This window comes from Neomonachus schauinslandi, chromosome 4 (genome assembly GCF_002201575.2).
Source record: "Neomonachus schauinslandi chromosome 4, ASM220157v2, whole genome shotgun sequence".
Taxonomy (NCBI): domain Eukaryota; kingdom Metazoa; phylum Chordata; class Mammalia; order Carnivora; family Phocidae; genus Neomonachus; species Neomonachus schauinslandi.
Window position 1 is genome coordinate 78,456,809 of NC_058406.1, and position 14,328 is coordinate 78,471,136.

At 46.2% G+C, this 14,328-nt stretch overlaps 1 protein-coding gene and 1 pseudogene across 3 annotated transcripts in view; both read right to left on the minus strand.

The window, feature by feature from the left end:
* The window catches only part of CNN3 (calponin 3), a 30,759-nt gene that overhangs the window by 7,716 nt on the left and 8,715 nt on the right, over positions 1-14,328 (minus strand). The window lies entirely within an intron of this gene.
* On the minus strand, positions 4,598-5,430 carry LOC110580670 (annotated as a pseudogene). Its single transcript, XR_002480360.1, has one exon. The product of XR_002480360.1 is annotated as a 40S ribosomal protein S7-like (transcript).

Genomic DNA, 14,328 nt, shown 5'->3' on the forward strand with positions numbered 1-14,328 from the left:
TTCGGGACTTCATCAAGATAAAAAGCTTTTGCACAGCAAAGCAAAACAAACAAAAGCACAGTCAACAAAACCAAAAGACAAATGACAGAATGGGAGAATTGCAAATGACATATCAGATAAAGGGCTAGTATCCAAAATCTATGAAGAACTTTTCAAACTCAACACCCAAAGAACTAATCCAATTAAGAAATGGGCAGAAGACATGAACAGACATTTCTGCAAAGACGACATCCAAACGGCCAACAGACACATGAAAAAGTGCTCAACATCACTCAGCATCAGGGAAATAGAAATCAAACCTCAATGAGATACCACCTCACACCAGTCAGAATGGCTAAAATTAACAAGTCAGGGAAGGACAGATGTTGGCGGGGATGCAGAGAAAGGGGAACCCTCCTACACTGTTGGTGGGAATGCAAGCTGGTGCAGCCACTCTGGAAAACGGTATGGAGGTTCCTCAAAAAGTTGAAAATAGAGCTACCCTACGACCCAGCAATTGCACTACTGGGTATTTACCCCAAAGATACATATGTAGTGATCCAAAGGGGCATGTGCACCCTGATGTTTATAGCAACAATGTCCACAATAGCCAAACTATGGAAAGAGCCCAGATGTCCATCAACAGATGAATGGATAAAGAAGATGTGGTATAGGGGCGCCTGGGTGGCTCAGTCGTTACGCATCTGCCTTCGGCTCAGGTCGTGATCCCAGGGTCCTGGGATCGAGCCCCGCATCGGGCTCCCTGCTTAGCAGGAAGCCTGCTTCTCCCTCTCCCGCTCCCCCTGCTTGTGTTCCCTCTCTCGCTGTGTCTCTCTCTGTCAAATAAATAAATAAAATCTTAAAAAAAAAAAGATGTGGTATATATATACAATGGAATATTATGCAGCCATCAAAAAACCCCAAAATCTTGCCATTTGCAATGAAGTGGATGGAACCAGAGAGTATTATGCTAAGCGAAATAAGTCAATCAGAGAAAGATAAGTATCATATGATCTCACTGATATGAGGATTTTAAGAAACAAGACAGAGGATCATAAGGGAAGGGAGGGAAAAATGAAACAAGACGAAACCAGAGAGGGAGACAAACCATTAAGAGGCTCTTAATCTCAGGAAACAACAAAGGAGGGTTGCTGGAGTGGAGGGGAGTGGGAGGGATGGGGTGGCTGGGTGATAGACATTGGGGAGGGTATGTGCTATGGTGAGCGCTGTGAATTGTGTAAGACTGTTGAATCACAGACCTGTACCCCTGAAATAAATAATACATTATATGTTAATAAAAATTTTTTTAGAATCGCTCTTCCAAGTTATTTATAAACATCATTTTCTTCACTCTTCCCCAAGATTTGATCTTCCCAAGCCACTTTCTCAGAGTTTCTGCCCAAGTGCTCAGTGGCCCCCTTCTTCTCAGCCATGCCTCTTCCCCGCCCCCCCGTGCCAACACCACTGAACACCACTTCTCCAGCGCCCTGCCCACCCCCACCGCCCCCCGCCACAGGCAGGCACACTTCCCAGTGACTTAGGTACCCTGACTGGGTACACCTGCTGCAAGCTCTTCACTAAAGCTCACCAACATCCCCCTTGCTGAATATGATCATACATTCAAGAGGTGAAGAAAATGAAGACAGAAAAAGGCCTCTGGGGCACTGGGGCCAGGCGACTGCCCTCCTGCCTGTCCTGCTCCCACCCTGCTGGCATCTTCATTGCCCGCCCCCTCCTCCCCTGCTGGGGCTGACGCTAGGGCCAAGTGTGGCGTCAGCATTCTGCCCTTCCTGCCCTCCCCCCTCGCTTCTCGGAACGAAGAGCAACAGTGTGGAGTCACCCTCTGGTTGAAAGGCAGCTCAATCCTGTCTAGCTGCATGACTGTTCTTTTGGACTTCTAAAATAACACTTGTTTAAAAAAATAATAAATGGTACAGAAGTATGTAGAGTGCATTTTCAATGGGGGTGATACTGCCCCCCTCAAAGGGGTGAAAATAGGTTCTCATGGTGGGCGGTGAAAACCCCTGGAGACGTTACAAGAATCTGTGACCCTCCCCAACAAACTCTATTCCTTTGTACTAAATGTGTGGGAGTCAGGAAGCAATTAGGAAAAACTTCTACAGACTTTCTTTGGGAAAGCGATGATGGAAACAAGGTTGAGAAGCACTGAGACCATGAAAACGCAGAAGTCTCTCTTCACCTGCCCCCCGTGCCACCATCCCATTCCCTTCCCAGAGATAAGCACCTGTCTTATGCCACTTCTTCCATGGGCACACATACATTAGGGTGACTCACCTATAAAACAGCGCGAGAATCAGAGAGCCTCACGAGCACAAGCCCAGAGGGCCTACGCTTCGTAACAGTAGAGGGGCACCCGATCAGATGAGAGCCTGCTGGTTGCCAACAGGCATCCCTCCCAGGCACTGAGTTCCCCCAGCAAATCAGAGCAGGGAGGGACATCGAGCTTCAAAACCATCTCAACAAGAGATCCCGAAGTGCAGTTCCTGCCCTGCTTTATGGTGCTTCCTCGCGTAAGCAGGGAGCACTCAGCCGAAGTGCAATGTAGTGAAAAGGTGGGGGTGCACCCAGCATGAGGGGCGGTGATTATATAGATATGTACCAGAACTGTCTGAGGGCCCTACTTATGCCCAGGGATGTTCTAGAATCTACTAAAGAATGAAGACATGTCTTTCCCGTATACTCCCCACACTGTATTCTTATCACAGTGCGTGGTAAAACCTGGAAGCAGACAATTCCAAATCACTAGGCTCCCTGTTGCACGCCACCAAGATAATCCAGCATTACCCCAAACCCTCTAAGTACAATCATATTCAAAGCAGTTCCCCTCTCTTTCAGATGTTTGTGTCGTGGCTTTTTAATTTTTTTTTAAGATTTTATTTACTTATTTGAGAAAGAGGGAGCATGAGCAGAGGGAGGGGCAGAGGGAGAGAGACAAGCAAACTACCCACCCAGTGGGGAGCCTGCCGCTGAGGCCCAAGCCCAGGACCCTGAGATCATGACCCAAGCTGAAGTCAGATGCTTAACTGAGCGACCAGGCAGCCCCACCTTTTAAGAGAGAGTGAGTCTTAAGCAGACTGAGGGTGGAGCCCAACTCAGGGCTCAATCCCACCACCTGAGATCACAACCTGAGACAAAAACAAGAGCTGTACACTTAATCAACTGAGCCACCCAGGCGCCCCATGGGTTCTTCCGTCAACGTCTTTCTCCATTACTCCTTCTGTCATTCAAGTGGCTACTACATACATACCTGTTAGCTTCAAAGGCAAAGTCTCTACCCTGGAAAGCTTACATTCTATTGGAAGAAGACAAACACCTATTAAAGATTTTATTTATTTATTTATTTGTGAGAGAGAGCGCACGCATGTAAGCAGAGGGAAGGAGAGGGACAAGCAGACTCCACACTGAGCATGGAGCCCCATGTGGGGGCCCGATCCCAAGACCCTAAGATCATGACCTGAGCCGAAATCAAGAGTCGGATGCCCAGCTGACTAAGCCACCCAGGTGCCCCAACAAATACCTATTAAGGTGTGTTAAGACATTTGCAAAATAACAGTAATAGTAGTAGTAGTAGTAGTAACAATAATAATAATAATAATGTATTTAAAATAAAGAATAGAGGGGAGCCTGGTTGGCTCAGTTGGTGGGGCATGCAACTCCTGATCTCAGGGTTGAGGGTTCGAGCCCCACACGTTGGGTGTAGAGATGACTTAAAAATAAAACCGTAAAATAAAATAAAGAACAGAATCCACTGGGACCACCACTGTCCTAATATAAGGACCAAAGAGATTTCCATCTGAAATACCATGATGCCTCTTCCCTTCTTATTATCTGCCATTCTTGATACCTCATGCAAGACAATGAACAGGCTTTAACATTTTCTTACCTACCGCCCCCCACACCTTTGCAAATTTTTAAAGTATTCATTCACATTATAGATACAACAAACAAGATCACAGGCCTTGAAGTCAAACTTTAAAAACTTCCCAAAACTGTGTTCCCAATTCTAGTATGATCTAAGTCAGTAACCTAATCCTGATGACCCCATTTCTCACAGGTAGTCTTCCTTCCCAGACCACTGTGAGCATGAAGCCTGCTCCACAGGTAAAGAAGGACGCATCTCAGTGCCTGACACATCTGAGTTAATGCTCTCCTTTTATTTTTTTATTTTATTTTTTTTTAAAGATTTTATTTATTTATTTGAGAGAGAGAGAATGAGAGACAGAGAGCATGAGAAGGAGGAAGGTCAGAGGGAGAAGCAGACTCCCTGCTGAGCAGGGAGCCCGATGCGGGACTCGATCCCGGGACTCCAGGATCATGACCTGAGCCGAAGGCAGTCGCTTAACCAACTGAGCCACCCAGGCACCCAATGCTCTCCTTTTATATGCGCTTGAGTGCAGAGGTACAAAGCTTTCTATTAACCAAACCCCACCACAACCTATTCACTTTATTGTCTACAATTCAAAAAGTTCCACTGGGACTCATCTGGGATACTGCCCATCACCACTCATCTCAAAGCTCACTCCTGCCTGTCTTTGCATCCCAAATTCCCATTCTTTCTCAGATTATTGCTGATGAAAAGAATGAAGTAACTACTTTTTAAAAAGCAGAAATTCTTTCTTATGGGGGATAGAGGTGGGAATTCTAGAGAAAATCCCTTTACACTTGGGATAAGAAGGTCAAGGTAGATTGCATGACTTCCTCAAGGTCACTATAGAATCTGAGACTCATTCTATGGTGTGAACTGTGTTAAGATCTGATGGGGAATGATTATATATTCCAGAGATACGGAAAACCATATTTGCCTCAGGTAAACAGGAGGGACACCTACGAGCTTCCCCCCACCCCCCATCATTTATGTTTACAACGGAAACTCTGGAACTCAAAGTTAACATCCTTGCTGGTGAGCTTCTTACAGATAACACAGAAAGTTTCAACCTTGTGCTCTATGTCGCTCTGCTGTGCTTTATCCAAACGAACCTTTGTGAGCAGACTGCCATCCAGCTTCACGTGGATCCTCTTGCCTACAATTTTGCTTGGGAAAACCAAGTCCTCCAGGACTGCATCACGCGCGGCTGTCCAAGCGCAGATCCTGGGACACTTTTGCTCGTTTTTTGTATGGCTTTTTTCAAGTTGGCTGAGGCAGAATTCTCCTCTGAGCCTTAAAGACAACATGCTTCCCAGTGAACTTTTTCTCCAATTCAAAGACTAGCCGGACTTGGATGTTCTGGAAAGATTTCAGTTGAGGAATGGCAACAAAGATGGTAAGAACCTTCCAACCACCGCCAACTTCAGTTTCCTTGGCTGCTGTTGTATTTATCTCCCATAGCTGGGCTCGGAGGCCCGAGTTCCTCTCCAACTCAAGGAGGGCCTGGACTCCAGCTCATCCAGCTTCTTGCCATTGGGCCTCATGATCATGCTGGAACTGAACATGGCCTTTTCCTCGGTGAGAGCCCTGGCCTAGGAAGAGCCTACGAGCATTTTCAAGTCAGGTCCTTTGCTCAAAGGGACAGCTGGACCTTCAGATCAGTGTGTCAGCATATGGAACCAGCACAATTTTTTCTCTCCAAACACGTGTATTCAAATAAATACAAAGACATTATGACTCAATGTGCCAGTACCATGAAACTGACAAAGTTTTTGAAATAACCTAAGAGGAGTTGGGCCAGTGCCTAAAGCAAACAGCATAACTAATAAATGATTAAGAAAATGCAGAAAAAACAGAATGTCAATTTTGTCTTCTCTATCTAGAAACTGACCTTCAGACCACAGTTTAGAATACACACAGTTCAAAGTTGGACGTTGAACCCAAAAAACAAATCATCCTGTAAAAAAAATGGACAGAAGACATGAGCAGACATTGCTCCAAAGACATCCAGATGGCCAACAGACACATGAAAAGATGCTCAACATCAGTCATCGTCAGCGAAATGCTAATTAAAGCTACCATGAGATACCACCTCACACTGGTCAGAATGGCAAAAATCAAAACCACAATCAACAAGAACTGTTGGCAAGGATGTGGAGAAAGGGGAACCCTCTTACACTGCTGGTGGGCATGCAAACAGGTGCAGCCACTCTGGAAGTTCCTCAAAAGTTAAAAATAGAGCGACCCTATGATCCAGTAATTGCACTACTGGATATTTACCAGAAAAATACAAAAACACTAATTCAAAGAGATACATGCACCCCATGTTTATAGCAGCATTATTTACCATAGACAAATTATGGAAGCAGCCCGTGTACATCCATAGATGAATGGATAAAGAAGTGGCTGGACGCCTGGGTGGCTTAGTTGCTTGAGCGTCTCGTCTTTAGCTCAGGTCATGACCTCAGGGTCCTGGGATCAAACCCCACATCAGGCTCCCTGCTCAGTGGGGAGCCTGCTTCTCCCTCTCCCTCCACCTGCTGCTCCCCCTGCTTATGCTCTGTCAAATAAATAAAATCTTAAAAAAAAAAAAAAAAGTGGTGTGTGTGTGTGTGTGTGTGTCGTGGAATATTATTCAGCCATAAAAAAGAATGAAATCTTGCCATTTGCAATGATACAGATGGAGCTAGAGAGTATTAGGCTAAGTGAAATAGGTCAGTCAGAGAAAAACAAATACCATATAACTTAACTGTGTGAAACAAACAAACAAACAAAAGAGTGAACGACACAATCCAAAAAACCAAACTCTTAACTATGGAGAACTGACAGTTACCTGAGGCCGGCGGGGGGGGGGGGGGGGGGGGGTAAAAAAAAAATGTTGAATCACTATATCGCACACCTGAAACTAATATAACACTGTATGTTAACTATCCTAGAATTAAAATTATAAAAATAATAATAAAATGAAGACATCTAAAAAAGTAAATAAATAAAACTGGACTTTGAAGTTTCAAATCTCAACAAGTAGGAGTAAGCCTAGAGGCTGGATTCCCAGAAGAACCTAGACTCAGAAAGGACGATGAACAAAGATGCACCTGTTAAAAAGCTCAGTTTGTGAGAAACCTCGATAAACCCAAGTAACAGGAACCTAGATGTGGGTCCAATGCTTCCTGACCCCCACGCAAAAGGCAAGGGTCCTCTATTACAGGCTGAAGAGCCTGCTGCTGTCATGCTACAGTGGACTCCTGGAGCGAGGGTGTGCAGGGACCTGGGCGGAGGGGGTAGTTGCCGAGGGGAGGCAGTCATCCATCACCAGGAGCCAGATACCTATGGCAAGCCATATCCAACATGCCTATGTCCTCTCCTTGGGGGGCAGGACGGGCTTTAGTCCTGTACCCCTAAGCGTGCATGCCTGGGGCATCTGGCCCACAGTGGGTATTCAATAAATGATTTTTCATCCACTGACAGTAGTACCCAACTAGAAAAATGCTACAGATTTAAAGATCTATCTTGTTTCCGAAAGGCATCTGCATTTGAATGCTGCTGGTTTTTAGAGGCGCCACATCTCCCTGATCTACCAATCTAGTAATCTTAGATGGATCACTAGGGACATATTTGTTTTACCTTCTCATAAAAGTCCCTATGTCTATGGCACTCCTTATGTCCAGTGTAGTAACTCTAGAAGTAGGGCCTGGTCAGAAGCAACAACCATGCCCTCTGTGCCGATCTATGTCAAGGAAGGAGGAGCTCCCACTGATATGTACCTTGAGGCTTAGATTTAGATCTGTTCTCTTCTGGGTTATATATATATACATAAATATTTAAGATTTATTTATTTGAGAGAGAGAGCACAAGCAGGAGGGGCAGGGGGAGAAGGAGAGAGGATCTCAAGCAGACTCCACGCTGAGCGCAGAGACCGACACGGGACTTGATCTCAGACCCTGAGATCAGGACCTGAGCCAAAACACGGTCGGATGCTCGAAAGACTGCATCCAAGTCTCTTCTCTTTTGCAAATTAACTGACAACCTGGAAACTGTTAGACATACTTATTAAACTTAATGGAAAGTTAAATTGGGAACAGCTCAAAAGAAACAAAGTTCAGATTCAGAAAATCATAGCTTAATAAATTATTCCAGATATACATAAAATCGTACAGCAAGTTCTAGAACTAACTAGTCATGCATACTCAAGAAGCTAAACAACTCTATCTAAAAAAGCTAATGCTGGGGCGCCTGGGTGGCTCAGTCATTAAGTGTCTGCCTTCGGCTCAGGTCATGATCCCAGGGTCCTGGGATCGAATCCCACATGGGGCTCCCTGCTCTGCGGGACGCCTGCTTCTCCCTCTCCCACTCCCCCTGCTTGTGTTCCTGCTCTCGCTCTCTCTCTCTCTGGCAAATAAATAAAATCTTTAAAAAGAAAAAGCTAATGCTGTCTTGTTCTGCACAGGTATACAATTCTTTATAAAATACTATTGCTTCACAGACCTGTACCTCTGAAACAAATAATACATTATATGTTAAAAAAAACAAAAAAACAAAAAAAAAGATAGTAGGAAGGGAAAAATGAAGGGGGGGACATTGGAGGGGGAGACGAACCATGAGAGACTATGGACTCTGAGAAACAAACTGAGGGTTCTAGAAGGGAGGGGGCTGGGGGGATGGGTTAGCCCGGTGATGGGTGTTAAGGAGGGCACATATTGCATGGAGCACTGGGTGCAATATGCAAACAATGAATCATGGAACACTACATCAAAAACTAATGATGTACTGTATGATAACTAACATAACATAATAAAATAAAATTTTTAAAAATTTAAAAAATATTTAAAAAAATTAAAAAATAAAATATTGCTTGTCTTATGTGCTTGATAACAACAGCTCTCTATGAGGTAACCAAGGAGAGGATTATTTAAATAAAACAGGTGTGAGAGGAGTATGTGAAATAGAAAACCTTATGCAATCATCATCGCCCTTACTTTATAAAGACGGAAAACCAACTTGCCAAAGCAAGGATTACAATCCCTTGACATGAAGGTGCCTCATCTAACTCATCACAGTGATCAAAACAGAATGAGTCAGTGTTCTGTCGTCAAAGGAGTTAGTTAATAATCCCACTGGACCCTAGCAGGTTAAACAATATCCGTGGCATTACTGTGATCAGTTCTGAGTGCTGCACTCTAAGAGGGCCACTGACAAACGACATCAGTTTCTAGAAGAGGCAAATTGAATGGAAAAAAATCATCCACAGCCCATAAGGAGAGACTGGTCAGCCAGGAGTGGCTCTATATAACCTAGAAGGGACTGTGGGGACAAGAGAAGAAACAGGCTAGTACCATCTGAATTTTTAGATGAAAGTCCTATAGCAGAACCTGGCTGGCAGTGGAGCACGCAACTCTTGATCTAGGGGTTGTGAGTTCAAGCCCCACACCTGGGTGTGGAGATTACTTAAAAATAAAAATCTTAGGGCGCCTGGGTGGCTCAGTTGGTTGGGCGACTGCCTTTGGCTCAGGTCATGATCCTGGAGTCCCGGGATCGAGTCCTGCATCGGGCTCCCTGCTCAGCAGGGAGTCTGCTTCTCCCTCTGACCCTCCCCCCTCTCATGCTCTATCTCATTCTCTCAAATAAATAAATAAAATCTTTAAAAAAGAAAAAATAAAATAAAATAAAAATAAAAATCTTAAAAAAAAAAAAGTCCTATAGAAAAGGAAGTCCATCTATTCTGAATGGCACATTGGAGATTCTAGGAAGACGTACTGGATGCATGCAGGAATGGAGAGAGCGCACGGGAGTGTCAGCCAAGCACAGGCACGGGAGACCCACGAGAAAGCCTGCTGGAGAACATTCTCTAGCTTCGGAAGGAGGCTGGCTGGGTCTTGAATTTGATGTTGCTGAAGAAATCCTGCTGAAAGGGGACTGTCCCCGAAGCCTCACGGGCAAAGTAGATAAAAACAGAGATGCTCCTCTGCGCTTTGTTTCTACGATTTGAGGCTCCGCCTGGCTCCCCGATCCTCAGACGTGCAGGCCTCGGGCGTTTTTACTGCCATCTACAACTCCAGGCACTTGCGTCCTCAGTGGGCATCCAGATGCCTCCTCCATAACCCGTGAGTCGGCACGTGGACAGCCTGAAGTTGTCCTTTGTTTCTCTAATCACAAGGGACATCATGGCAGTGACCTTTCCATAGCTTTGGAATGCACACTCACTCCTCATCAGTGATATAGCAAGTTTGCTTCGGAGGGTGGGTCTTGTGACCTGAGGGGGGCATGAAATCCACCTCCAAGGCCCCAAGTGTATATTGCACTTGCATAGGAACTCGCCTCTCCTGACCTGGGAAATGTCGTCTGCTCCCGCATGGCTGACCACATTCATCCAAGTGCTCCCAGCTGCCTACCCCAAAGGTGAGGCAAGCACACATCACCCCCTCCCTCTGAGCTCCCGATGGGCCATGGGCCAGAAAGGGGGCCGAGGAGAAGCAGGACGCCAGGCTTTCAGGCAGCCTTCGGTACATCGGGAGGTCTCCTGTTGGGGGCCCAGCTAGATCTCAGATCATGAATGCCTTTTCTAACTACAGTCGAGTCTGTCCCTTTGAGAGAGCTGGCTTCATACCACCAGGGAAGAACAGAGCTCAAATACCTCACTTGAAACAGGCTAGGTGCTGGCTAGTGAGATGTCACAGGAGTCTTCCAGAGACGTTAACTGCAAGATACCGAGCCTTTTTCTCCCCAGTGAAAATGAGATATGAAATTTCCATCAAAAAGGATAGAATTTCACATATCCTCTTTTTAAAAAATTTTTATAACTTATGAAATAGCAGATGAAGATACAGAACTCTCAACTTGTTGAGACCCTAACTAAGTAGAAAGGTTTTTGGTTCACTTTAATGGGGAGTACGAAAAAAAAAATGAAGTCAAAAGTAAGGTTCAAACACCTTCATGTTACCAAGTCCTACACAAAGACAGGACAGATACAAACTAGGGGGTCCAAGCTCCTTATACACTGAAATAAAAAAGGCAATAGTTACATGTGACCACGGTTCCCTTTTCCAGTCCTGAAGTCCAGGAGGCCCCTGGGATCAGGTCACATCTGGACAACAAGGCTACCTCCCCATTCTACCTGACCGTAGTGCAAGCTGAGAGCAGGGGAAGGAGACGACCAGCTCCTCGGGAAGCAGAGTGCGCACAAAGTCTCTTGGGGGCTAGGTCACGAAGGCATGCTAAAGACATCCAGGCACTGGGGCGCCTGGGTGGCTCAGATGGTTAAGCGTCTGCCTTCGGCTCAGGTCATGATCCCAGGGTCCTGGGATCGAGCCCCGCATCTGGCTCCCTGCTCAGTGGGGAGCCTGCTTCTCCCTCTCCCACTCCCCCTGCTTGTGTTCCCTCTGTGTCTCTGTCAAATAAGTAAATAAAATCTTAAAAATAAATAAATAAATAAATAAATAAATAAAGACATCCAGGCACAAAAACAAAATAAACCCAACTTTGCATCCCTTCCTGATCAAGGGCCAGGGGAATGAGGAGAGCGAGCGCTGCACAGGCTGCAAAGGGGCCTGGGCAGGACTCAGTGGAGAGAAGCAGCTGAGTCCGCAGTGTATCCAGATCCTGGCCCATCCCCCCCTTTCCCCCTCCCGCCCCCCAGCCCCATGCTAGCTGCACCCTGGGCGCTCGCAGCTGCTCACAGCCCCGGGAAGACAAGGGCAGGAGCACAGTAACACCCTTCTTTCCCAGGAGAGGGCGAACCCGACAATGGCACGGGAGGTCTCCCCCACCTCAGTTGTTTCCCCGCCCTCTTCTGTGTTCCTTCCCCGCTTTCCACGGGAACCTTCTTCCCTCTCTTGCCTGGGTCCCACTCACCCTGCGTATTGAGCCCTCCCCCTTATTTGGTCCATCAGTGGGCACAGACCACCCCCCATCCTGTCTGAAAAAAGGCCCCCCCCCCCCCCCCCCCCAGTATAGCTGACACGCAGTATTACATAGTTTCAGGTGCCCAGCACAGTGATCCCACTGCTCTATACATTATGCTACGCTCACCACAACACGCACACATATATATTTTTAAGTAATCTCTACACCCATCCCGGGGTTTGAACTCACGACCCCAAGATCAAGAGTCGCATGCTCTTCCAACTGAGCCAGCCAGCCACCCCAACAGGCACATCTTTGATTAAATCTGCTGCCAACTTCCAACACTGTCCTGTTTCTCTTTCATTTCATGACAAACCTCTCCATTTAGTACTTCTACTGAAGACCATCTCTCAAAAGGTCACCAGGGACCCCTCATAGCCAAATCCAGTTGTGTGTTTCTGCAGCACTCCAGAAGGCCCCTCCAATCTCACCTCCTGTGGCTTCTTGTTAAAGGACATCATCCCTGAGCTTCCCTCTCTGGCCTGCCTTCTCCCCCCCTTACCCTTGAAAGCTGCCAATTCTCCCTGAGTTCTGGCTTCTGATTAAAATAGTGAAGAGCATGGGCTCTGGAAGCTGAATGCTCAGGTTGGAGTCCCAGCTCCACTGTGCCTCAGTTTCCTCACCTGTAAACCAGAGATCATTAACAGTGCTTACATCAGTTACATCAGAGAGCTGATGGGAAGAATCAACGACTTAATTCATGTACACCATGAAGAAATCAATAAATGTCAACCCTTATCCTTCCATCTGTGCTCTGCTGGCCATTCCTGTCCAGATACCAAAAAGATTTCCTTCTTTAAATTCAATATATCATACAGAAAAATCACTTGACACTATTTGATAGCCATTTTTTTAAAAGATTTTACTTATTTATTTGACAGATAGAGACACAGTGAGAGAGGGAACACAAGCAGGGGGAGTGGGAGAGGGAGAAGCAGGCTTCCCACAGAGCAGGGAGCCTGACGTGGGGCTCAATCCCAGGACCCTGGGATCATGACCTGAGCCAAAGGCAGACGCTTAATGACTAAGCCACCCCGGCATCCCTATTTTATAGTAATTTTGATAAGAAATCATTTTGATGCTGCCTAGGCTTTCTATCTTAAAAACCACTCATTATCTGGGGCGCCTGGGTGGCTCAGTCGGTTAAGCATATGCCTTCAACAAAGGTCATGATCCCAGGGTTCTGGGATCAAGCCCTGCGTTGGGCTCCCTGATCAGTGGGGAACCTGCTTTTCCCTCTCCCCACTCTGGTGCTCACTCTCCCTCTCTCTCAGATAAATAAAATCTTAAAAAAAGAAAAAACCTACTCATGAAATCACTTGTAAAAGAGATGCCCCCACCTCACTCTGCTGCCAACTCTCACCTGAGTGGTGGGGTGGCAGAGAGAGGAGGTATCACAGATGTACTTGGCTCGTGACTTGATAATAATGAGCTAAAGCAAGTGACCTGAATTTTGACAAGGCCACTCTGATATGGTTTTGTTTTGTTTTTGAACATCAAGAGGAGAACCACCTTCCCTTTCATACCTTTGGTGGGAAGTATAAACTGATTTTTCTAAAGAGCCATTTGATACTACCTATAACACTTTTAAATGTTAGGTCAAAAGTTATGCACTTTTCTACACAAGTACTTTTGAAGGAAATACCCACCAGAAGGAAGGTAATGAATAAACAACGGGGATCCATACAATAGACTCTAATTCAGTTCTAAAACGGTCGAATGATATTCAGAGTTGCACAAATAGCTGGGTGGGGGTGAAGAGATACAGGATACTTTCACTACTTCTATATTCTGGTCCCGTCTGCATCCTTCACAACAAACATTCCATTCACAAAATCAGAGTAAAAAAAGAGGTTCTCATAGGCAAGGAAGATGGTGCCATACGGAGATGCCTTGTCGGAAAGTCACGGGCTCCACAGGGCTTTGGACCTGGGTCTGACTCCAAGGCTACGTCTCTTCCTCCACTAGATGTTCTCCTACCCCCACACTCCTAAACAAGCCCAGATAGGAATTCTCTACCCTAGTGACAGAGCCGACAGCCCAGAAAGCTGTGCTGCTGCAGGAGGAGGACGAGCCAGCAGCCTTAGACTCTGTGTCTTCCCCTAGAGTCCTTCCAACTCCCGGAGAAGCAAGGGCGCATCCACCACCATCACCGTATAGACCGATGCACATGAACAGGCTGCAGAGCTCAAGGAAAAACGCTGGTTCAAACCAGCCCATGGGGACTCTGCAGTCTCAGAGAGCGTCACCGGTATGGTTCAAAAGTTCATAATAGGATATTTGGCAGAGATGTCTCAGACTAAAAACACTTTAACTCCTCCACTGGCCCTTATAAAAAGAGCCTCCTACGACATGCGTGTTTTAGAAGGTGCTGTAGGTCGGAATGCAGGAAAGGGTGTCAACGGTGGAGCGGTCACTGGAAAGAGGAAAAGAAGAAAATTTTAAAAATCAAGCCCAGAGAGGAAGAAAGTTCAAAATGAAAGCCCGGCTGGCAAAGCACACGTGTGTGTGTGCGTGCACGTGTGTGTGTGTGCGTGTGTGTGTCTGAGGCGAGGTGGGGCTGA